The 25,683-nt window shown below is 41.3% G+C and overlaps 1 protein-coding gene across 1 annotated transcript in view; it reads right to left on the reverse strand.

Annotated features, from left to right (window-relative positions):
- The window catches only part of fcho1 (FCH and mu domain containing endocytic adaptor 1), a 108,675-nt gene extending 85,282 nt beyond the window's left edge, over nt 1–23,393 (reverse strand). Inside the window, 1 exon segment of the mRNA XM_036579536.1 lies at nt 23,292–23,393. The gene's annotated coding sequence lies outside the window, so the exon portion shown is untranslated.
- Nucleotides 23,394–25,683: the final 2,290 nt, after the last annotated feature.

Raw genomic sequence — 25,683 nt, forward strand, 5'->3', positions numbered from 1 at the left:
GCTGTGTCGGGAATGTTACCGTCCAGTCCTCCTGACGTGTATAAAAGCAGGAGGCGCGCATCGCAGAACAGGAGAGCCGGTTCAGTCCTGGGGGAACAGGAACGTGACGGAAAAGCCAAGAACGGACTAGCGAGTCTGCTCGAGTTCTTAGCCGTCCCATCTGTCAGGCCCGGAGAGTTTTGGGTCAGACGGAGCTGCAGGAAAAAGAGGAGCGCAGAGCGGAAAGCAGAACTAACAGAACTACGGCTTCAGGCGCTTCACAAAAACTCAGCTCAAAACATTTACATCTCAGCGCTGGTGCCAACACACCTACAGCAACGGTCCAACATCCGGACACATCAGACTGATTGTTTTCTGATTGTATGTTTTTAGGGCTGGTCCAACAGCGTTTCACAGGACCCGAATACTCTTTGGTATTTTTTATTTTTTTATATTATTAGTCGTAATTAGTAGTTCGAATATATTTGTTCTCTAAACTACCCTTAAAATAATAATAACTACATTTTTTAAGTTTTTTTGTAGCTGCAGTTCAAAGTACATCGAGAAAAAGGCAAAAATGTATCAGTGAAGCAGAGATAACAAAAAAACTGAAATCAGCCTTGATATCAGACGATACACTGTTAGAAATGAAGGTTCTGTTCAGGTACATTTTCATTCATCAAGGTACAAACAGTGTAAATGTTCCCTCAAAGGTACAACAGTGGTTTTAAGGTCTGATTGTGAACCTTAAATGAGTTTTTCCAGGTGAAAAGTTCATATTTGTACCTTTTCATAACTGAATGTTTTAAAACAGAACAGTAAAATAAAAGCCTGGAGACGAGACGGGGTGTGTGGAGTCAGTACAGCTTAGAACATATCATTTCAGTGGATTATGGTTCAGTTATGTTCCCTGACTGAAGGTACTGAGATGGAGCCTTGAGGGTTCCACCCCAGTGACAAGAGGGGCACTGCCCCAGTGACAGTTTAGTAGCGTTATTTCTGAGAGTGTACGGTAAAACGGTACTCAGGTAAGAATCACTATACGTGCATACTTGAGATCAACTTGTTTGCCCACAGTGTACCAGGGTCTTACTGCGCTCTTTAGCTTCACTTTTAAATACTCTATTTAATATTAGGGGCGAAAGATTAATCATTTTGATATCAACATCACAACTTGAAAGAGCTGCCATTTTCATTGTCTTACAGTCTATTATCAACAACACTGAGTGTTTACATGCACTTAATAATCCGATAACTGCAGAAAATCAGATTTTGTCAGTAATCCCATCAACATGTTTACATGCACTTGAGTAATCAGATAATGTGAAACTCTGGGTCTACATGAGTCAGACAGTAATCAGATTTCTGCTTTACATCCAGCCAATAAACTCACAGAAGAAGACGAGACATAAACGTAGCGTAAAACTCAAACTTCATGCCGCGGCTTTTTTTTTGTTTTTTTTTTTTAAATAGCCAAATATTGTGATCACAAGCAGTGATTTCAGTATCTGAATACTGGTAGCTGGAAGAGTTTAGTACCCATGCATATGTATTTAAAAATATATTTAAGGAAGGAAAAAAAGGAAGCAATAGGCCAACGGCAAGAGGGTGCAAAGCTGCATCAAGAGAGAAAATCAGGCTTCTTTAAAGAAACTAAAATATAAGAGAGTTTTTTTTTTGGTCTGTGCATAATCCCACATATCGCTGCTGTCAGAAGAAAACCTTGTATCTCCAAAATGGTAACTTTACAGGAGAAGGAAAAAACCTGACTTACTTTTAATGTAAGTCAATGGAACCAGACTTTTTTCCAAGTCATTTTGGGTCGTTTCTTTAAGTCCATTCATCATGAAATTTACATACAATTTAAAGGGTAACAGGCATTTTCAAATTATGTCAAAAACTGAAAAACGTCAAAAATGGAGCTACGAGGTTTTCTTCCGACAGCAGCGATACGCAGTGTCTTCACAAAGAAGAAGAAATAGTAAATCCCTCTGTGAGTAGGTGTCTCCAAACATCTGACCCATACTGCAGAGCACCGTCACTCAGTCCAGTCCTTTTGGACACCAGCTTCTTTCTGTTCTTTCACAGCTCTACAAAAACTGAAGACTGTGGCCTTTAATTACTTGGCTGCGATGTTTGGAGCGGGAACAGAACTAAAACAGTGGCCAAGCTGCAGGTCCTTGAGGACATCACTGAATTCTTCTGTTCACGAGCAGCTCAGGGTTAAGTGCCTTTCTGAGACGCACTACAGCAGCAGCCTTGAGCTTGAATTAAATTCAATACTTTTGGAGTTATAACTGGCCGCTGGGCTACCAGCAACCACGCACTGCTAAACAGCAGGACACATGACAGTTATGAAAGCAGTTATGATGCTTTCAAATACTAATAATTTAGCCATGCGAACAGACACAACAGTACAACAGTGTTCAGCAAAAATAAAAACGTGATGTATGTATTTTTGCTCTTACCCCAAATGTTGCTGGCAAGTCGTGGAAACGTATACCTCACCAATTAGCACTGTGCTAACTGCCTGCTCAAATCACCACACACTTGCCTCAGACCAGGCTGCAGGGGTCAGTAATATGATGTTCACCATTATTGTGACAAATTACATCACATTACACCAGGAATAGACAGATATTTGCACCAAAGCAATGAAACTTGTGGCCAGAATTAAGAATTTAGAATCAGACTAAGACAAACATGTTTATCATATTCAAATCATATGCAAATGTCTGAACAAATCTGTGCCATACGTTTTGCCGAGGTCACATTCAATGTTTTGTTTTTTTTTTTAAAAATGTGAAATAAACACTATTAATGCATTAAAATGTCCAGACGTGTGTTCAGTGTAGAGGATGTGTTCACTGATTCATACTTACAAAATCAACAAAACATGTCATTCGATCAAGGGTGCCCAAACTTTTGAATATGACTGTATATGTTTGTTTTTTGGTACTGAAACATGCAAGTTAACTGTAAATACATATTTATTTAAATATTTTACATTGATAAGAACACTGCTGCGACTGTGGTGGTCTTACTTCATCAGAATTTTATCAGAAAAATGAAATATTGTGATGCATATCGTGTCTTGAAATATCGTGATATAATACTTCATTCTTTATTCCACCCCTAGTGCAAATCCATAAGCTTTAATTATTTGTTGGCCATATTAGCCTTGTAGCTCCAGTGCAAAACCAAACTTCAAACACCAGACACGTCTTGGCCGATCGACTGCACTCAGGGTAAGAGGGGGAAACACTGTGTACATCTAAACTACTTAACAACACAATAGACTCTGCCGACCAGACAAACTGCACTGCTAGCAGACAGCGATTATGCCGCGTGCTGCAGCCTCGTGCTGCGTGTCCTCCGCAGCTCTGCCTGGACCAGCAGAGAGCAGGAGTCGTGATCATTTCCTGTCAGAGGCTTTGCATTTCCTCCCAGCCTGATCTCTGCAAAAACCCAGTCAGCTAACAGAACGCTACAGCTGTCTCAGAGAGAGGGCTTACCACGACTGCCACCACGCTACAGTATGGTGGGGTGATAAGTGCCATACTACATTACTGGAACAACCGTTTCAGCTAAAATAGTAAAGTTTCAACTATTATTAAAAGGCAATTTCAGTGATGATCACCATACCACAAATCTGACGTTACAGATGATTTAGATCCACTAACAGCCAAGCCTCTCTGACAGCTTAACAATGGAGGGAACCCTCTGAATGAAAAGCTGACAATGGTTATGTAGGTGAATGAGTAAGTGGCAATTATATGCAGATTTCAATACGGTACTGGGCATCACTGTAGGATTCGGCAACATGCGGCTCTTATACTGTCCTGTTGCGGCTCCACAGCAGAATTAGATCAGTAGGTAAAAATCAAATAATCCTCCTTTACAGTAAAATAAAGCTCTGCTGATCGTTCAACACAGTTTAACAATAAATGGTCTTAAACTCTGGAGTTAATGTAGAACTGCTAATTCACCCTTTAACCCTGAAGGTTGGCGCACGGACTGCTGGTCACCATAGCAATGGAGACAACAATGTCGCCTAGCTAGTAGATAACGAAAAGGCAAAGAGAAAGAAAGATTTAGGACGAACGTCGATAATTTGGAGACGAATGGACTTATCTGTGTTTATAATCACTCCAGCTGGTTTTCTGATGCGTTTAATCCACAACAAGAAACTGTCAAACGTTTAAAAGTTGCAAAGCTGAAGTCACTTTCTTGTTCTAAGTTTCCCATTCCACCTTAAATGGTACCTGCTGCCAAAAAACAAAACAAAAAAAAAAAATTTGAGACATTGCACAAGAACTGTACCACTTTTGAAAAAGTTTCCTGCCAGAGATGCGAGAAAAGCAGGTATAGCTGAGCTAAAACTTAAAGCAGAGAAAAGTAAGTCTGTGTTTTCGTTCATATACAACGATGAGCCTTTCAGAGTAAGACAGCTGCTGGATTGAGAAAAAAATAATCATAGCATCCTATCTTCATAATTTTTTTTTTTTTTTTTTATTTAGTAGCAAGTAACCAAGATATGTCACACTTTTGCCACTGGGCATACCTCTTTGTTTCGCATGGGTCTGTTTTTGTTGCAGTATGATAATTGCCTGAATCTACACAAAGTCCAGTGGTTGATTGGCATGTCAGTCAAATAACACAATAGTGCAGTCAAAGTAGGCGGTTCTTGTCCATGCTGAGCGACAAAACACACCAGACTCAAGTTTTGATATTCAAATATCTGTAAGAGTTAACAGACCGGTTAACCTCAGGAAAGGAACAAGAACAAAGTAGGACCGTGGGTTTAGTTTTTAGGTGATAGCACAGGTGTAAAGAGGTGAGTAGCGCAAAATTTGGCAGCAGACAGAGGAAAACCTTTGAATATGGGCTTTCAAATGAGTATTTGTGGCATGCGCCCATCCCCTGGGGCCTCGATGAGAGCCGCGAGGGCTGGCAGGAAGGCGGGGCCCGAACTCCGAAACCAGTCAAAACCCCGCAAAGACGGCAGGGAGAGGATGAAATCTGCAAGGGATGGGGGAAGCATGCGAGTCCTGAGCCCCGCCTCCTGGGCACTGCCTCCGGTCCCGCAGGGAGGCCAATTTAATTTGCTTCTTGTTCAGTGTAAGTGCCTTAAAGTCTTGTTTGAAGCCACTGGCCAGCTTAGCTTCGGTTTTGTTTCAGTTTCGTTTGTTTGTGCTTGGTGTGAAACTTAAAGTTAAATGGCAGCTGCGGGAGTCGATCCTAAACCCAGGGTAGCAGAGGCCGTGCTACAGTAATGTTGAAAGAAAAACGCAACAGCGGCTGCCACTTCAGATGAGCTAATAAGCCAACATTAACACTAAAGCTAACTGGTACAACATTGGACAAGGCCTCATCGCCTTCTACACGAGGTATTTCCTCCTCCACATCCTGGACGGCGTGCCAATATATCAGTTTATTTGAAAAATAGATTCCACTCTTTCTGGACTGAGCTCAGAGTTATAGTAGTCAGACTAGTTTTTTAGGGAAAGGCCGTGCCAGAGCTGGCTGCACTCTGCCCTCTCAGTCACGTCACGTTCAGGCACTCATGTTTAATGGCATTAAATGTAATATAATACATATACATACATGCTTACATACTTACAAAACAAGCAGAACTGTAACATTTTATGTTCCTGTTAAAACTTAAAATGAGTGTTTTACTGATTTTTATTTTTGTCTGTCTATTTTCTTCATCTTTCTGTAATGAAATGTAACAAATGCCTGAATGGTGACTTCAGTTTTTGAATACTGGCACCTTGAATGGTTCACTGAGTACTTAAGCACCCATACACATGTCAAAGTATGAGTCAGAAGTCATTCTATTTAATAAATATTATTTCTAGTTTGGTGCAACTAGAAAAGTACTGTGGGTATAAATCTGACCAGCACCCAGCCTGTTCATTTTCCCATTAACAAAGCCTGAAACACAATTTTGCCTGTTGTATTCAAGCAGAGGATCTTTATCTTTAAGCACACAGAGCCCTGCGCAGAGTCCCTGTGTTCAGGCTGCGTGAAACAAAGAGGGTTTCACACACTAAGTGTATGAATACTTCCTTGTGCTGTGACCACTCAGGACAGTGGCCGTGTTAACACCATCGCGTGAACAGCACCACCGTCACCTTTCACACGCACAGCCCTGCTCGGGTATAGATGTGCCGTCTCTGTTCAGGACCCAGCAGAAAAAAACACAGCTAAACAGTTTCTCTCCTGCTATTGTTCCAGCCTCAACGTTGTTTTTGTTTGGTGGACCCTACGGCCGAGTCCAGCACAATCCCTGAGCACGAGCCAGAATTCACCTCCAATGCAGGGCTGGTCCAGCTGGTGAAAAAAGTGCACAACTGGACACGCAAAGCATCGCTCAGTAGGGCTGTGTGACTTTGGTTATTCATAATCGACTGTAATCAACTACAACAGTAATATTCAATAAAGTACGCAGTCATTTTAGGTTATTTTCATGAGCTTTTTTCAAATATTTAGGGTATGTATTTATTGTCTATAGTCCACTGCATTCCTCCAGATATGTCGGTATATTTAGTAATAAAAAAGATTTGCAGTCATGTCGTTTATACCAGATCATGCGTTCTCTGATCAACCAATCTGACATAAATATCAATTTGTATGCAAATGTGATTTCTATTCAATTTTACCTTCTATTAATTTTATTTTATTCAATTTTCAGTGCAATTTTTTAGTCTATCTGCTTTTTTTTCAACCTTTTCAACGTAAAGCACTACATGTATAAACAGTGCTCTATAAATAAAGTTATTATTATTGTATATGACAGGGGTATTTAATTGAAATTCAATATGGTCCAGTTAGAGAAACTGTCCTAAAGAAAAGGTCCAGAACATCATAATGTCTAACTTGCATTATGCCTCAGTGCCATATACTGTTTACTGAAGTAGCCTAGTAGGTATACCAACATCTTATGTAGTCGACAAGTGAATATCAAATCATATAAAGTACAGTTCAGTCATATTTCAACAACATTTATTGTCAGTTTTCTCTTTTTAGAGCATGACGTGTGAAATAACTTCCCTCTGACTCACTTTCTTCTCCGACTGCTGTTTCTCGCCTCGTCCCTCCCCTGTGTGTGCGCCACTCACTCGAGTCTCAGTGCTCATCGTAATGCACAGATATGATTGGCTGAGTAGCGCCACGTGTGATAATTACAATGCATGCGATTGGTCTGTGAGTCTCCCGGTAGAGCTACCGTAAAGGCTAGAAAAGTTAGGCTGATTAAAATAGGACCACCCATCGAAATTAAATAAATCTCCATTGGTTATCGGTTATGGGTCCAGGTCCGCATAGGACAGCATCTGGGTCTGGACTCGGACTGCGGTCCGCCTAATAGTGACCTCTGGTATATGACATACAGCTCTGAATCGAGTAAATTTAATGAAATACTTTTTTTGTTATATGAACTCCTTAGGTATGTCGGGCCTTGTGTTACAGTGATTTTCCTGCAGTTAAAGGATGCAAATTATTGTTTTCTTTTATGGCCACGGTTCACAATTTTTCCCCAGTTATGCAAAGAAGAAACAACTGATGCTGACTGTTTATAATTTTTGACATCCAAACAAGTCAATGGCATTATTAAGCAACAGAACACGAGAGGCAGCGTGTAGCATCACTGCTGAGATTCAGTGGCAAACAGGATGTTATTGCTTTTATACCAGACTTCTGCAAAATAATGAAAAAGGTAAAGCAAAGAACCCCAAACATTGTATCAGAGGCGCTTTAAAGGGCCTCTTTGTACTTCATTTATTTCTTTTGTATTTTATTCTTTCTCTTTATATCCACTTACAGCATTGTTTTTTTTTTAAATCTCGCTTTATCTTTTAGCCTTTAAGACTGATACAGGACAACTAAGCTCTTTTCTGATTGGGCTGCCCTGTATTGTGCCTCTTTCAAAAGGTTGAAATGCTCTCTTTAAAACAAATGTCTTCAAATCTGGGCTGTAATTCCACTTTCCAGTCCTGGATTAATCACTGGTAGTTAACCGGACTGTTGATGCCACTGATTGGCCACCATCTACTAGCACTGACCAATTCCTAGACTGGAAACTGGATTCAAGGTCTGGATGTAGTTCAGTGTGAATGGGCGGGGCTAAACTGCTGTAGGCTGAATAGACGGATATACGTAATTTAGTTGGTTGTGGTGGCATCACAGAAACAGGAGATGCAGCACAGCTTTCCATATATAGATTATATAGACTGGACAGTGAATGGTATGTTTTGAAATTTTACAATACTTATATCGTCACTGTCCAGTGAAAAAAAAAACATGCATCTCCATTTTTTTGCGATTTTTACTTTTCTGCATCATTTGAGCTCAGCAGTCTTCCTTTACATTGTGTGAAAAGTTCATGACGATTGGACCAATAGAAACACTCCAAAACTGCTTAGAATGAAATCTCTTTCCATTAACTTCCATTGAAAGTAAAGAAAGTTTTTGCCCTCTCCTGTGAAGTTACTATTTTCAAGATACTTGTTTTTCTTTGGACAGTGACGATATGTTACTTCAAGCTGCTGTATTTCACAAATAATTTTGGTTTTTCATGATATGGGCCCTGCAATATTTGCAATTCCTTCCACCAAACAAAGCAGCATCCTTTTGCATTATAGACGAAGCCATAAAACTGTGTTAATATCAGTTTCCTCTTAAATCATTTCCAGATGAACCTGAATGTGGTTTAGTCCCAGTCAGTCTGTAAAGCATCTTGTTCGCTGAACTGTATTCTGCTTGTTTCTGGCTCCCACCAGTTTGTTTAGAAGTTCACAGCTGCCGGACCGAAAAGCTTGTTTAGGGTCGACGTCAGGTTTGGAATTTGATGTAGTTCACTGTGGTCACACTCTACTCTAGTATCTGACCAAACAGGCTACAGATCAAACATTATGGAAGTTATGTAAAGTATTATTCCTGTTTTTGTGTGTGTTAAAGTAGAACTTAGAAAACACTCCCCTCCCTGCGATAAAATCTACTTTAGCACATAATGTGAAATATGATTAAATACACACTTTCAGAAAATAATTTAAGTTATTATTAATAATAATCAACATCAACAAGTATTCCGCCAAGACATGTAGTTCCTTTAGAGTACGGTATCATTAACAAGCCACCATGGACTGAATTAGGAGAACGTTCGGTCGCCCATCGCTATATATTGTAGTCATTTCATTCATTTTTTAACTTTCTGTTGTAGAATTGTGAACATTTGATAACACAACACTGTTTAATGCAAAACCTTCACTTTATAGGAACTTTTTTAGTCACCAAATTTCCACTGAGAGTCTTATTTAGCACCAATCCAGCAGCGCCCCTCTTCTCACGCCGGGGCTGAATCTCAAACGGTTCCCTGCTCCCTACATAGTGCACTACGTAGGGATTTAAATACTGGATCCTGCAGCCCAACAGTGCAAAATACAGCTAAGAAACAGTCATTTGGGATTCAGACACATCCACACTTGATACATGATGCACTATTTGGCTGTAGAGGCTAGAATTTCTAAACTTTCATACCTAGAACACTATTTCGGGAGTATGGAACCGTTTGGGATTCAGCCTGGGTTTGACACTAAGTTACTTCTGACTGAAACACTGACATTTGAAGTGTGTAAGTCATTCAAGAGACATTATTAGACGTTTATACTGCAGTTTTTCAGTTAATCATACCGTAAGTGCTTTAACTCAAGCCTGTGATATTAATGATGGAGCTGTTTAGGCTGTTAGCTAGCTGACCAGCCTAGTTCTAGTTAAGAACATAAGTTGTCAGCCCCTCAGTTTAAACCAAAAACAGGTTCTTACTTCATCAGTGCACTCAGTGGTCCATGCGAGCAGCATTAGAGTCAAAGATTACTCCATTAACAGCACAAGGGTTGTTCGTAATGTGGCGCAATGATACACAATTCAGTGGTTGTGAGGCGGTCATAGGTGTGCGTATATCGTGGATTTTACAACGGCTTCGAACACAGCTCAGCCAATCAGATTTTAGGACCGGAACTATCTGTTTTGTAAGACGTCATAATTGATAGGACGTCCACTTTCCACGACGCACTCCATTATCACACCCCTACTATCCACAAAGACTGAATGTTTTCGTAGGAGAGAGAAAAGGAATGGAAGAGAAAGCGCAGCGCACTAATCTCTTTCAGATAAACACGTCCTCTTCTCACTCTGTCACTGTCAGAGTTTTTCAGCTCAGGTCATCATGTGCTTCCTCAGTGACCCAGATAACAAACTCATTCGAGCTGCCCGAGTCTGAGGATATTTCCTCTGCGATCCAATAAGCATCCCAACTGAAACCACAATGTTATTTCCTTTCATATTCTCCATGTGACTTCTGCACTGCAGGCACAGTCGGCACTGCCAGCTGATGTTACTGAAGAGTAGCTGAAGCCGGCGATGAATTACTGCTCTGTTCAGCTGGTTCATTATAATATCTCATAAAGATGCTGTACGTTTCCAAACGGTGTGGCTGTTTATTGTATTTCCAATATATTTTACCAAGCAAACAGGAGATAAAGGACAAACCTGTAATTCTACTATAAAAATGCAAATTATGCATATAAATATTAACAAACAAGATAGAGTCCAGGGGGATAATAACGGTTGTATTTTTTGTTTACAGTATAGCACCAAATAGCCTGTTCAGAGCAGGACTGACCAGTATGGAGGGGTTAAATTAAACTCATATTTCAGGTTTTTAGGTTTAAACACTGCCATGTTTGAAAAACAAACAGGAGCCAAAACTTTATCCTGCTAAACTATTCCGAAGTGAAGATAATTAGCACTGGAAAGGGGGCATTTAGAGGGGGGATTAAAGAAATTCTGGTTAGAGCTGCACAAAAAAAAATAATAATAATAAAATAGTGATAATATAATAATAACAACAACAACTACAATATCGCTGTTGTCGCTGTTGTATCTCTAAAATGGTAACTTTACAGGAGAAGGAAAAAACACACTTTTCCAAGTAATTTTAGGCCGTTTCTTTCGGTCCATTCATCATGAAATTCACACATAACGTAAAGAGCAACAGGTATTTTCACATTAAACGACAGACATTGAGCTATGAGGTTTTCTTCCGACAACAGCGATATACTGCATGTTTCAATTTACAGAAAACACAATAATGCACCTATGATACAACAGGGTTAAAGATGGACTAAATTATTACCAAAATGTGTGTAATATGAATGAATTGCAAAACATGTTGCTACATTTAAACCCCCAACGAGCACCTTGATTAGTCAAGATGATCACAATGACTGTTTAGAGGCTTATTAGCATGTTGCACAGCATTATGAAGTCTGATGTGATAATCAACAGGCGTATGTAGCCACTGTGAGATCAGTTGTAGATTTATTATGAAGTTTGGATCGATTCATTCCAATGTTGTTGCTTAAACGTTCATTTCTGCAGTTATAGTGGTCACAACAGGGCCCAACTTCTCTATCAATTGGTTGATAATATCAGCAGACATTAGTGACCAGTGATTACTGGTGTGTGTGTGTGTAATTAATGCCTTTTTGTGGTTGTGGTGTCACCACAATATCAGTCTTAAAGGCACAGTAATGAAAACAGTTTATTTAATTGTAAGGGATAAAAAGGTCATGTAAAATGTCGGATTTTGGTCAATTAAACCAAAAACCAGAGGATTTCAAAGTGAAAAAATTAAATCCAGGAAATCTGCAGGATATCGGCCTTTTAAAGTGTTTACACACTAGGCAGCTCAACATAGGACACACCCTGTTAAAGTACATCAGGACTCAGCAACCCAAATGTTAAGAAGAGCCATTTTGTCCTTTCAACAAAAATCAAACCACCTTGGGAGCCACAACATTTTATGCACATTTTACCATCTTGGCTGTAAATATGTCTCAGTATGTGCTGATGTACCAGTATAGGATAAAAAACGCAGACTTACTTTGCTCTGCTTTAAGCTTTGGCTCAGCTATAGCTGCTTTTCTCGCATCTCCAGCAGGAAACTTTTCCTCAAAAGTGGAACAGTTTCTTGTAAAACGTCTCTCAACATTCGGTTTTTTATGAGGCTGAAGTCGCTTCTCATTCACAGCTTCTTATTAGAATTTTCCCGTTCTACCTTAAATGGTGCCTGAGGTGCCAGAATGCAACTGCAGCACCATTTAAGGTGGAACGGGAAAATTGGAGCAAGAATCTGGCGAATGAGAAACTGACTTCAGCCTCGTGACTTTTTAGTGTTTTTTAGTTTTTGCTTTTTCGTTAGATACTAGCTAGATGAGATTGTTGTCTGTGTTGCTATGGTGACCAGCAGTCTGCACACCAATCTTCAGGGTTAAAGGGTGAATTAGCAGTTCTACATTAAGTCCAGTGTTTAAGACCATTTATTGTTAAACTGTGTTGAACGATCAGCAGAGCTTTATTTTACTGTAAAGGAGGATTATTTTATTATTACCTACAAATCTGATTCTGCTGTGGAGCCACAACAGGGCAGTAAAAGAGCCGCCGACCCCAGATCTAAACATAATATTAATAATAATACTAACAATACTATCACTACTTTGCAAGAACCTAGTTTTGTTTAAACTGAGCGGCTGACCACTTTACATTTATGATAGGACCAAAAATTAAAACGCTGATGAAATTAGTGGAATAGATAATGACGGAGTGACGCTCAATGCGCCCAACTAGACCACTAGACCACTATTAGGCCAGTTCAGCGAGTGCAGCTCACTGATTTACAGTGAAACTGTGAAAAATCTATAAACCCAACCACCTGAGAGAGCTCCACGTTAAAGCACTGCTCTCATAATGACTAGCAAACTAAATATCGAGCAGTCCAGGGTCCCAGTTTATGTTGTGTATAAGGTTGGTGACCCACCAACAGGCCTGGCCTGCAGCACAGTGTTAGCCTATATTCCTACCCACAACCAACCACTCGCCTCTAACCAGGCCTGCAGCCAGAGATCCTCCATCTGCTGCGTGTTCTGCTTGGAGCAGTAGACCTGCTAGCTAGCCCAGCTCTCGCCCCTGGCACTGCCCTGCTTGGCAAGGTGGCAACTGGCTAGCAAGCAGCAGAGCCGCGCAAGCAGCTCTGTGATCAGGCCCTTAGGTTGGACATGTCCAGCCTGCTGTAACTGTAGAAGCAACAGTGAAGCTCAAAAGGCCAGCGATCCTCCAGAGACGTCCGCAGGCTGCCGCACGCGTTCCCGAGCCAAGAGGAAGGGGCTGCGTCCCAAATCAGTTCTGCTAGCCCTGTTTGTGCGGAGCAGGCCGCCTGTGTGGGGCTTCTCTGAGTGAGGGAATCCAACACAGCAGGTTCTCACTTCGCAGACTTAATCAGCGGGATCCGCTCCACAGTCAATTCAAATTTAAATGCAAAATAGGGCCGGCTGCCCCTTCTCGCTCTCTCTCTCTCTTTTCTCTCTCGCGCTCTCTCTCGCCCTCATTTTCTCCACTTCTCTTTGTCTTTTTCTCCCTCTCGTTCTTCTTTTCCTCCTTCCCCATGCCCCTTTTTTGTTTTCTCTACTTCTTTCTTTTTCTTCTTCTCCATCTCTACTGTCTTGTTCCCCATGCCTTTCTCTTTTATTTTCTCCACCACTCTTTCAGCTTTCTCTTCTTCCTTACGCCCCTCTCTTTCATTTTCTCTACTATTTTTTTTTTCCTTCTCCATCTTTTCTTTGTCTTCTTCCTTATGCCTCTTTGTCTTTCATTTTTTCTAGCTCTCTTTCTATTTCTCTTCTCCCTCTTCTTCTTCCCATGCCTCTCTTTCCATTTTCTCCCTCTTTCTCTTTCTTTTTCTGTCTTTTTCTCCCACTTGCACTTCTTTTCCTCCTTCCCCATCGTTTTCTCTACTTCTTTTTTTCTTCTTCTTCTCCATCTCTACTTTGTCTTGTTCCACGTTTTTTTTCTCCACCATTCTTTCTGCTTTCTCTTCTTCCAGACGCCTCCTTCATTTTCTCTAACTGTTTTTTGTCTCCCTCTCCTTCTTCCCACGCCTCTTTATCCATTTTCTCCCTCTTTCACTCCCTCTCTCTCTTATTTTCTCCACTTCTCTTTGTCTTTTCTCCCTCTCGTTCTTCTTTTCCTCCTTCCCCATGCCCCTCTTTTTCGTTTTCTCTACTTCTTTCTTTTTCTTCTTCTCCATCTCTTTGTCTTGTTCCACATGCCTTTCTCTTTTATTTTCTCCACCACTCTTTCTGCTTTCTCTTCTTCCTTATGCCTCTTTCTCTTTCATTTTTTCTTGCTCTTTGTTTTTTGTCTCCCTCTCCTTCTTCCTCATGCTTTTCTCCTTCATGTCCTCCGCCTCTTTCTCCCTCTCCTTCTCGTTCGATCTTTTTCCCCATGCTTCTCTCCTTCATTTTCACCATCGCTCTCCCTCTGTCTTCCCTCCCTTTCTTCTTTTCTCTCAGGCCTCCTTCTTATTCTTCCTCTTCCCTGTATCTCATTCTCTTTTATTTTATCCATCTCCTTGGCTCTCCTTTTCTTTTTGCTTTTTTCCCCTCTGACCTTCTCATCCTTTCTCTTCCACCTTCTTCAGGCCTACTTTTCTCCACCTCTCTCCCTCTCTCTTTCTTTTTTCCCCTCTCAGCCCCCCTCTTCTTCTTTTCCTCCATCTCCTGCTCTTCTTCCCTCCTTCCTTCTTCATGCTTTTCCCTCTCATTTCCTCCACATCTCCCTCACACACTCCTTTCTGTCTTTTCCCCATCCCTTCTTCCTCATGCTTTTCTCCTTCATTTTCTCCACATCTCACCTTCCCTCTCTGTCTCCCTCACTCTCCTTTCTTATTCATTTTCTCTCCCTCGTTCTTCCTCCTGCTGTTCTCCTTTGTTTCACCACTTTATTCCCTCCTTCTCTAGCCCTCTTTCTGTTTTTCTCCCTTTCCTTCTTCTTTGTCTTCTTCTGTTTTTCTTTTTTTTCTCCAGATTTCGCTGTTCTTCCCTCCCTTTCTTTCTGTCATTTCTCTCGTTCGTCATTTTTCTTCCTCCCTGTGCCTTTGTCATTCATTTTCTCCACCCCTTTCTGCATTCTTATCCTTCTTCTTCTTGCTATGCCTCTTTCTGCTTCCTTTATCCCCTTCTCTCTCTCTCTCTCTCTCTCTCTCTCCCCTCTCCCTCTCTCTCTCTCTCATCTTCAGCTAAAGGTGCTGTCTGGTCAATGCCATCCAATAGGATGACCGTCTCCAACCAAACAGCTCCTTGTGAGAGTGACAGACTAACAGGGACCCGATAATGGCATCGGCTTGGCCCAGACTCAGACGGCCCACTTTGGGGTCAAAGCAGCCTCTGTTCCCCGTTTAATAAGACTGTCGGCTCAGCGAGCTGACAGCTGTGTGTAAGGTCTAAACGGGAGCCAAAGCACTTCCCATTGAGTGGAGTGGGAGCTCAGGGTGGGCAATACGTCCAAAATTATCCAGACGTGTATACAGCTTGTATAATCTTAGTAGAAACGCACTGAACGACAGGACAGATGGGACGTTCTGGAGTCGCAGCAAAGGGGGTCACCATGCCCAATGCCAAGCGTCCGCTAGAGGGATATAAAGCCCTCCAGCATTGGACTGCGGAGCTGCGTTCTCTGGAGTGATTTAGCTCCATCCATTACCTTTGGCAGGAGTTTGTGACCCAGAACTGATTATCCAGCATCAGTAACTGACCTCATTAGTGCTCTCATGGCTGCCATCAAATCCTCACAGCAATGTTCCAACATCTGGTGCAAAGCCTTCCCAGTATAGTAGAGGCTGCTACTGCAGCAATGGAGGACAAATTCACTTTTAATACTCATAATTTCAGACATCACGTTCAATAACCAGGCGTCTCCAAACTTTTGGACCTGACGTGACTCTAAACAAGTACATGTATAATAAAATAGATGGACGGATAAGTGGATGGATGGATAAGTGGATGGATAACTGGATGGACAGACGACCGGAAAACTAGATGGACGGATAGACAGATAACTGGATGGGCGGATGGACAGATAACTGGATGGATGAATAACTGGATAACTGGATGGACAGCTGGATAACTGGATGGACGGATAACTGGATGGACGGATGGACAGATAACTGGATGGACGGATGGACAGATAACTGGATGGATGAATAACTGGATAACTGGATGGACGGATAACTGGATGGACGGATGGGCAGGTAACTGGATGGATGGATGGGCAGGTAACTGGATGGATGGATGGATGGGCAGGTAACTGGATGGATGGATGAGCAGGTAACTGGATGGATGGATGGGCAGATAACTGGATGGATAACTGGATAACCGGATGGACAGATAACTGGATGGATGGATGGATAACTGGATAACTGGATGGACGGATAGACGGATAGATCACTTTATTAATCCCAGAGGGAAAGTCTTCTACTGCAGCAGCACAAAGTACAGTAAAGAGCAAAACAAGAGCAAAATAAACAGCAAAGTATCGCCATACACCATTTACAGATACACATATAGAAAGTAAAGATAAATAATAAAATATACTAAAACACCAATGCGAATAAATGTGCAGTACCAAAATAAGAGGTAAATCGCATAAATACTATGCAGTTGCCAATGCAGTGGCGCGTGTCCCCTCCAGTGAATGAACTAGTGACTATGCATCGTAAACAGTAACCTGCGTTAACAGTTGTGCAATACGACATTTATGGACGCATAAACAAAGTGAAATATGCATAAATGTATAAACAAAGTGGCAGAGCATAGCAATATGAGTTTATGAGTGATGTAATGTAATGTCACGTCCAGCTGGTGCTCAGTGAGCCTGTCCTGTCAGTGGCTCAGTATACAGTAATGTCCCGGCACAGTGAGGAGGTGTTGTACAGTGCGATCGCTGATGGTACAAACGATCTCCTGTACCGTTCCTCACTACAGCGGAGCTGAATGAGTCTATTGCTGAAGGTGCTCCTGACCGGTAGGTCATGGAGGGGGTGTGATGTATCGTTCAGGATAGCAGTGAGTTTCGTTTGCAAGTATGTGACGTATGCATTGTGATTTATATTACTGCCCTATAACCCACCCTCAGAGTCAGCCTGCTGCAGCACCACATGTGGCTACAGAACAAAATCACTGAGGGTGCATCACAAATACATAGAGGTTCATCATAGGAAAGTGTGTGGTTATTCAAAAATATAATAAAATGTGTGGCTGAAGCTTGTTCATTATTATGTGACTAAAAACTAAACAGTCCATGAACTTACTGGACCACCCCATGCCTTATTTGCAAGAATGGAGAGCAAAACAGCATTCAGAGGGTTCTTTTAAGTGTGCTTCACATGAATAAAGCAATAAAATAATATAATCTTTGGTATAATCCAACAATATTGGCTTATTTTAAGAATCAGCGTGCGTCCATGACGTGCTATATGCTGAAATACATAGTTTGCAGTGAGGACTCAAAGCATTTCAGGCTTTACTGTACAGTTGTATGCAGAGGTTTGGACATTTCTGGTCAAATTATGTTTTTGTTGAATTTCTAAGTGAAAAGAAGATGATACTATACAGGGAACAAACGTCTGCGCATTTTAATGTGCAAATACTGTGTATTGTTGAATTTAATATATTGGGAAAAACAAATCATAAAATCTGGCCTCTGCAAAAGTTATGCTGCATTTTATTTTTTCCAACAGCGAATTAAATATAACCTGTACACCAACGTTTGCAGAAGATGCCATATTTAAGTTCCCAGAGGATGTGTTACTTATTTTTTTACTTAGAAAATCAACAAAACGTGCCTTTTGACCAGGACTGTTCAAACGTTTACATACAACTGCATGTCTCAGCACTATGTAGACTAATCAGTCTCTACCCAAAACTACTAGAACCCTATTATATACCTAGAAGTTATCTGTATGATGCGACACTGGACCTAGATAGGGGTTAAGATGTTTAGCTGTATTCTTCCCATCAACTGCTTATTTATGATTATATGATGGTTCATGAACTTACTGGACTACCCCATGCCTTTTTTGCAAGAATAGAAAGCAAAAAGCATTCAGAGGGCTCTTTTAAGTCGTGCTAAACATAAATAAAGCAATATAATAATATAATCTTTGGGATATTCAAACAATATTGGCTTGTTTTAAGAATCAGTGCATGTCCATGACATGTTATATGCTGCAATACATAGTTTGCAGTGAGGACTTTAGGCTTTATTGTACAGTTCTATGCAAATGTTTGGACGTTTCTGGTCAAATTACATGTTTATGTTGATTTTCTAACTGAAAAGAAGCTAATACTATACTGAGAACACACTTCTGCATAGTTTAATACACAACTGCTGTATATTTGCTTAATTTATCATATTGGGAAAAAAAATAAAAATAAAAAACAAAAAAATGGTGGTCTCTGCAAAAGTTATGCTGCATTTTATTTTTTTCCAATAGCACATAAATATAACCTGAACACCAACGTTTGCAGAAGATGTCATATTTAGGTTCCCTGTAAGGGATGTGTAACTTATTTTCACGTAGAAAATCAGCAAAACGTGTCATTTGACCAGGACTGTTCAAACGTTTGCACTCAACTGCAAATATTAGCGCTATGTAGACTAATCAGTCTCTATACCACAGTACTAGAGCCCTTCTACATACCTTAAAGTCATCTGCACGCTATGACACTGGACCTAGATGGGGTCAAACTGTCTAAATGCATTTTCCCCAAAGCTCAACTGCTTTTTCTCCCCCATAGAACAGGGCCTGAGCAACACACCCAACCTATAGCTCTAAAAGCCCCTTTGTGATGAGTGAGGAAGGTGAGTTGCCTTAGGTTGATTAGCAGTGGGTGATCAGGAACGTCCATCAACCTAACTACTCCCCCGAACACAAGCCCACTGCAACACACGTAGGCTACACCCTCCCCCAACAGGACTATTTTGTGCTGAACTTTCAGAGGCTGAAAAAAAGCTTAGAGCACAGAATAGGAAACAATACACTTTTGCATGCACCGGTGAACTGTGGTGGATTCGGTTGCAGGACTGTGCCTCCCAACAGACAGTCATATGAGGCTTCTATGAGATCAGGTTTAAATTTATTCTGCAATTGAGGGAGATTTGTTCCAGCGGTGTCACCCAAAACATTCACTGACATTCTCATACTGACCATACGCAGTGCCTTTATATCAGTTTAGGGGATGTAGCCGACTGAATTCAGACTGAAAGTGAAATAAATCCATAAAACCGTCACCTGAGCGAGCTAGACTTCTCTAAAGGACTGCTCACATACGGATTATAAACTGCTGCGCTTCGTCAGTCATGACACTGATGAAGATGAAGCAATCCTACCTCCTTCTGGCTATGTGCTCATGCACTGGGAGGGTGAAATGACCCTACATACGTCCAAAAAGAGCAAAACTGCTTGTCTAATTTGTGAATTCAGCTAAGGTGCGCCCGTTGTTGATGTGTTTAATTCGGTTTATTCTCCACAGAAATGTTTTGACCAATAGAACTGGTCGCTCAGAGCAGCTGCACACGAGCCTAAGGTCACCATGCCCAACGTCCAGCTAGAGCAGGGTTTCTCAACCACTGGGCCACAGACTACAAAGTGGTCAGGGTCCATATTGGGCTGATGATCAGTTTATCATGAAAATCAGTGAAAGAATAATTGATTTTACGATAAAAGGTGAACAATATTAATACAAGCCTAAAACATCGGCACACACAGGCAGCTTTGTCCATTTTCTAGAAATAAAATGCCCTTTTATGCATTTTAGCCGTCGCCATGTTGTAGAATCATTGTGCTTAACTCGTCACCATTCTGCCTGATTTCTAGTATAAAACAAGCTTATGTTAGCTTAATTTGTTGATATTTTGGCCCAGTCCCATTTCTTATTTTTTTCCCACCCCCTTGTTTTCGAGGTTGAAATCTTCCCCTATGAAACGGGACCCTCAAAATAAAAGAGCATCACTTCATTAACAGCTACTAGCGCTGCTCTGTAGGTGACCCTGCCAGTCTGCAGTGATAGCAGAGGAGGGTAAAGTTCAGCTCCTCACTGCTGGGCTTTAGTTACATTTAGGGCACCATATGCCTTCAAAGAGGGGGGCAATTATTTATTATCGCCCACCCCTAATTCTTTGGTGATATGAAGCTGAAGTCAGATATTCACCAGCTTAGTGTTCGAATTTTCCTGTTCCACCTTAAACGGAGAAGCAGTTCTGACGCCTGAGGCACTAGAATGTAACTGCTGCACCATTTAAGGTGGAACGGGAAATTAGCTAGCTAGCTACCAAGACATCAGGATACTACTAGCGATTTTATGATCGTTACGAAGAAAAGGATCATAATACACTGAAACGACATTAAATTAAGACAAAACAATGGCTATCATAATTTTTAATGGAGAAAATTCTCACATTTATGTGTTTCTTTGGTCTCTTGTGCTCCATCTAGCCTCCGTTTGGAGGGTCATGTAGCCCTAGCACTTCGCCCTACCCCTCTATCTCAACAAGAATCAGGACACCCTAATCCTAGACGTGAACATGCAAAACCGAGGGGTAAGGGCTCAGTGGTAGGGGCAAGGGGTGAAATGGGATTGGGCCTTTATGTTTACCGATACATGTTATATACTGCAGGGTAGGTACCCAAAGACAGCAGTGTTGAAAATTCCCCCAAAATTAAAAATTTAAAGCAAAAAAAAGCTTAGCTTTTGTTTTCCTGTGAACCTTCATGCTTTCTCCCTATACAAAAGCTTTCTCCCCCACAAAGTGTCACGACATTTTTTTCTAACGTCCAATAACTTCATGCAGACAAAGCTGTGCCATATTTTAAAAATACTAACAAAAACTATGAATCAAATTCAACATTTCACACACTGTGCTGCACAAAATCCAATTAGAACAACTCATACTCTCTTTTTAATCAAACATGGGAGGAGTTGGGAGGAGTTTTTTAAGTACTGATATACACAATATGCTAAGAAAAGCATATTGTGATGAAAGATATCACAATTAGTATTGTCATATTGCCCAGTTCTAGTTAGTGGGCTATAAACCCCCCCCCCCACCATCATTGGACTGCAAAGCAGAAGAGCTGCATTCTCTGTGATGGCCCTCCATCCAGTACCTTTGGGCTGAGGCGGAGTGGACCTATGGCTGAATGCTGTCAACCCCTTACAGCTATGTTTAGTGTAAAGCCTTCCCAGAACAGTAGAGGCTGTTACAACAGGAAAGGAGGATAAACTCCCTATTAAAACCCTTCATTTCAGAAGAAACGAGGAGGTGTCTACAAACTTTTGGACAGTGTAAATATGGGTCGGTGTGAAGGCAGATCACACAACAGAAAAGAAATGAGCCAGTCAGTTGAGTCACAAGCCTCTTCCAGAGCAACAGGAACACAACAAGGCAGCACACAGAGCGCTGATCAACTCTTTAAACAGGAGACCTGCACACTGTAATATGCAGAAGTGAAAGTGTTATAAAAAGTCAATAGAAATTATTACAATTGATAGTACGTGTCTATGCCCTTCTGAATAATAAAATACATGAATAAAACTTATTTAAAAAAAAAACAACTTATTTTCACACTGAGGAAAATATTCTGCTTTGCTGGATATCAAAGTTTTAGCACTCAGCATGCAATATGACAAAAAAAAAAAAAATATGGCTACCTAACGCTAATCATACAGCTGGGCGATACGACAACGTATATCGTCATCATGATAAATTACATCACAATATGCTTTTTCTGAGCATATCGTGGCTACGCAACAATTTCATCTGACACTTTCTGGAAAGGTACTTCAGCTGACAACTATTTTCAAAGCCTGTATAGGCAAATATAATAAGAAAATAGCAGGTGCAAAGCAAATTTTCATGATCAATGATCAAAAAATGGCCAAATTCATAACGATATCAAAATTCTGCTAGGATTACCTGACCTATCTGAGTAGCCTAGCACTTACAAACCACTTAGCGAATAGTATTTTTAAAACGTGGGCAGAACAGTTACTTCGTCTGTTTTGACTATCGTGACACATCACGTATCATAAAACACTTCCTGAAATATCGTGATATTACATTTTGCCTTGTCACTCACCTCTAGCTCAATAATAAATATCAGAATAAAACCACAAACCAAATTATTTCTGGAAAGGTACTTGAGCTGACAACAATTTCAAAGTCGGTACAAAGAAAATAGCAGATGCGAAGTCAATTTTTGCTCAGAAAAGGGCCAAATTCATAAAGATATCAAAATTGTTAGCATTCACCGGCCAAATAATGACCCATCTGAGTAGCCTAGGGTCTCTTGAATATAACAACATGTGGCGTGTGTGGCTGTCTCATACGAATACTTTGTAATTGTAATTGCAATTGATCAATACAATTATGCAAAACTGCCTTATGGCTGTAAGTGTTAATATAAAGTATAATCAGAACAGTTTGCAGAAAATGAGAGATATGAAAGGCTGTACAGAACATGCCTGCTCTGACAGACTGTTCCAAGAGGGGAGCAGCACATAACAGAGGCTCTGCATGCTCTGCAGGTCCATTTATAAACAGATAGTCCAGTTCCACTATATGACTGTATCTCTATTCGAGCCATTTGCAAAGCAAACAACCAGCCCTTTGCAAGCCATGCAAAATGTATGCCATCAAAATGGAGCTCATGTGCCTTGGTGGTCACTGTTATTGCATCCAGCACCGTAGAAAGCACAGAAAATGTCTTTGTTTGAAGGTTTCCAGGTAAGAGCATCGATAAGGGGCAATAAGGGAGGGTTTAAGTACAGTTTAGGAGATGGACCCACAATTAGAGGCTCTTCATTATCTTCTTTATTATGGTGTCCATCAGTCTCTAGGTCACATACACACTACAGCAACACTGCAAGCACGCAGTAGCAACTTCCTGGCGTTCACAACATTCAAGAGCTGCCCGCTTTGAGGCGAATATGCGAATTTTACAACGTCAAAACTAAGGTTGTTAACTATCCTGGTGGACAGTGTTCAGGCTGGCTCCCTCCTCCCTCGCCATGCTGACACAAGACAACAAAAAGAAAGAAGATGCCCCTTCAGGAGACACTGACGAGGAGGCTACTACACCACCACAGACCACAGACACAGATTGCTGTTCCTCCAAGAAAAAACACGAGGCTGAAGTTGGCTTCCTTTTCGAATTTCTCCGTTCCACCTTAAATGGTGCAGCAGTTACGTTCTGGCACCTCACGCGGCACAATGTAACTGCTGCACCATTTAAGGTGGAACGGAGAAATTCGAACAAGAAGCTGGCGAATGAACCCTTGTAAGAAAAACAACACCAGCCCTACCACACGTGTTTATAACGGACAAAAGAGAAGTCAAAAAAGCCGTTTTACCTCGTCGTGTTTTCAATAAAAGCGATATGGTTCATTTTCCTCGCCGGTGAAGCCTCAGTCGGCGTCTCGCGGCAGCCGTGCCGAGTTCAATGTGATCTGATAGTAACGAGCAGTTGACAGTGGCCGCTAAGCCCCGCCCACCTCAGCCTCTCATTGGCTCTCGCTTTCTCGTCGCTGCATCGTCACCGGAGAAACGCAGTGTAAGCATGGTAACCGTTTGGAGGCGTGTGCCCGAGAGCGACACGGCAGCCAATCAAATCTCAGCTGAGTATCTAAGGGCAACGCCCACCTGTTAGAAAACGTCGCTATTGGGTGAAATCCAGATCAGTCCCCAAACGGGCATGAAAAAAGGCGGGAATTGCCGAATTCGATTATGATAATTTATGCAAATGTATTCGTAAATATTCATCAATCCCCTCCTACTGCTCTCGGTGGCTCCCCTAATTATCATAGAGGTAACGGACTGGATTATTATGCAAAACAGAAAAATGTGACCTGTGAATATAAAGTATAATAGGATGTCAGGATGTTATGAATTAATCATGAAATTAAAATAAAAAATAAATTAAAATCGACCTTAAGCAGGTTATCACAGAGATAACTAATAAGCCTAATAAAAATGCTTGTGATTTTTAACATTTAATCTGTGCCACAAAACAGATTTCAGCACACACAAGAACAGAATTGATAGAATTTATTTACACTTATTAATACAACAGATTCAACAGCCTGATGTCAATCTTTTAGGTCTTTTTTTTTTAAAATAAACCCTAAAATGAGGGTTCAGTTCATATTCAGCCATCAGAAACCCTCCAGCTGTACTAGGAACCTGTTGGCTTGTTTACAGCCAAACACTACCTTAAAGCAATAGGTCAGCAAATGGCTACAAGCTATATTATTTGTCCAGAAGTTTGTAGACGCCAGCTCATCCAGCATTTCTTCTGCTTTTAATAGAGAGTTTGGTCAGTTCTGGATCACAAACTTATCCCAAAGGTAGTGGATGGAGCTCCATCACTCCAGAGAATGCAGGTCCACTGCTCCACAGCCCCATGCTGGGGGGCTTTATACCCCTCTAGCTCATGCCTGGCTTTAAACACGGTGACCTTAGGCTCATGTAAGGCTGTGCCAGAGCAAGCCACTCTATTCAATGCTTTTCTACAGAGATATGTAAGTGGGAATGCAAGTTTGGTGGACTTTGAGAGAAAAGTATTTGACAAATTTGCCCAGATAAAAGATCGTCATGCATCTTTTCTTTTCAAGCGTGTTTCCCTGCTCTGATATGTTGCTTTGGATGTTTAGCTGCAGACCACCATGATCATAAACTGCTAGATCACTAATGCGATGCTGTATAACCAGGTTTTGTAGGATCTATTGTTGTTACCATATCACTCATATTCCTGCCTCCCCTTCCACCAACTCCTGCACCGTTACGTTAATTTGTGAATTTGTGATTTCATTGATGGAGTGCGTTTGTGTCTGGATCAGGTTTGTGTGCACTTTCATTGAGGAGTCGGCTGTTGCTTCTACAGTTTTGTGTGCCCCACCAGGCTTTCTGTGACAGAGACGCCACTGAAGAGTGGACACACTAATACAGAAAAAAAATTATATCATATATTATATTTAATTACTGAGGCTTTTGTGCAATTTTCTGCTTTGGTCTTGATGCTGAAAAATGAATAACTTGCCTGTTTTGACTGGAAATTATATAAATGAAAGGCGGTCACTGACATTTTCACAGTACTGTTCATTAGCCTAGTACACGTGTGTCAGGCTCCAGTCCTCACGGGCAAAAACACTTCAGCTCGTCAGCCAGCAAGGCCTTTATGAACTGGATTCAGAGCGTTACATGAGGGTAAACACTGATCTCCACAATATTTTGGTCTTAGAAGGTCCCCAGTTCGACATGCCTGGCCTAGTAGCTTCAATGCAAAACTAAAAGAGTAAACTTCAGACTCCAGTCATGGGCTGGAGGTTAGAGAACTAGCCTTGTGACCGGAAGGTCGCTGGTTCGATCCCCTGAGCCGACAGTACATATCTGAAGTGCCCTTGAGCAAGACACCTAACCCCCAACTGCTCCCCGGGCGCTGTGGCTAGGGCTGCCCACTGCTCTGGGCAAGTGTGCTCACTGCCCCGTAGTGTGTGTGTTCAGTAGTGTGTATGTGGTGTTTCACTGCACGGATGGGTTAGATTGCGGATTAAAGGTCACTTAATCTAATCTTAAATGCTTCAGCCGATTGACTATTGGCGTAATGAGAAAAGAGTAAATTTGATCGCTTTCAGTCCAAAATAAGCTCAAACATGCCCTTGGAAAATACAGTCAACAACATTATTATCCAGTCTGATAATGTTCTCCAGGGTTGCTAACTCAGGGTTGTGTTCAGCTTCTGGTGTG

This window comes from Colossoma macropomum, unplaced genomic scaffold, assembly GCF_904425465.1.
Source record: "Colossoma macropomum unplaced genomic scaffold, Colossoma_macropomum, whole genome shotgun sequence".
Lineage (NCBI taxonomy): Eukaryota > Metazoa > Chordata > Actinopteri > Characiformes > Serrasalmidae > Colossoma > Colossoma macropomum.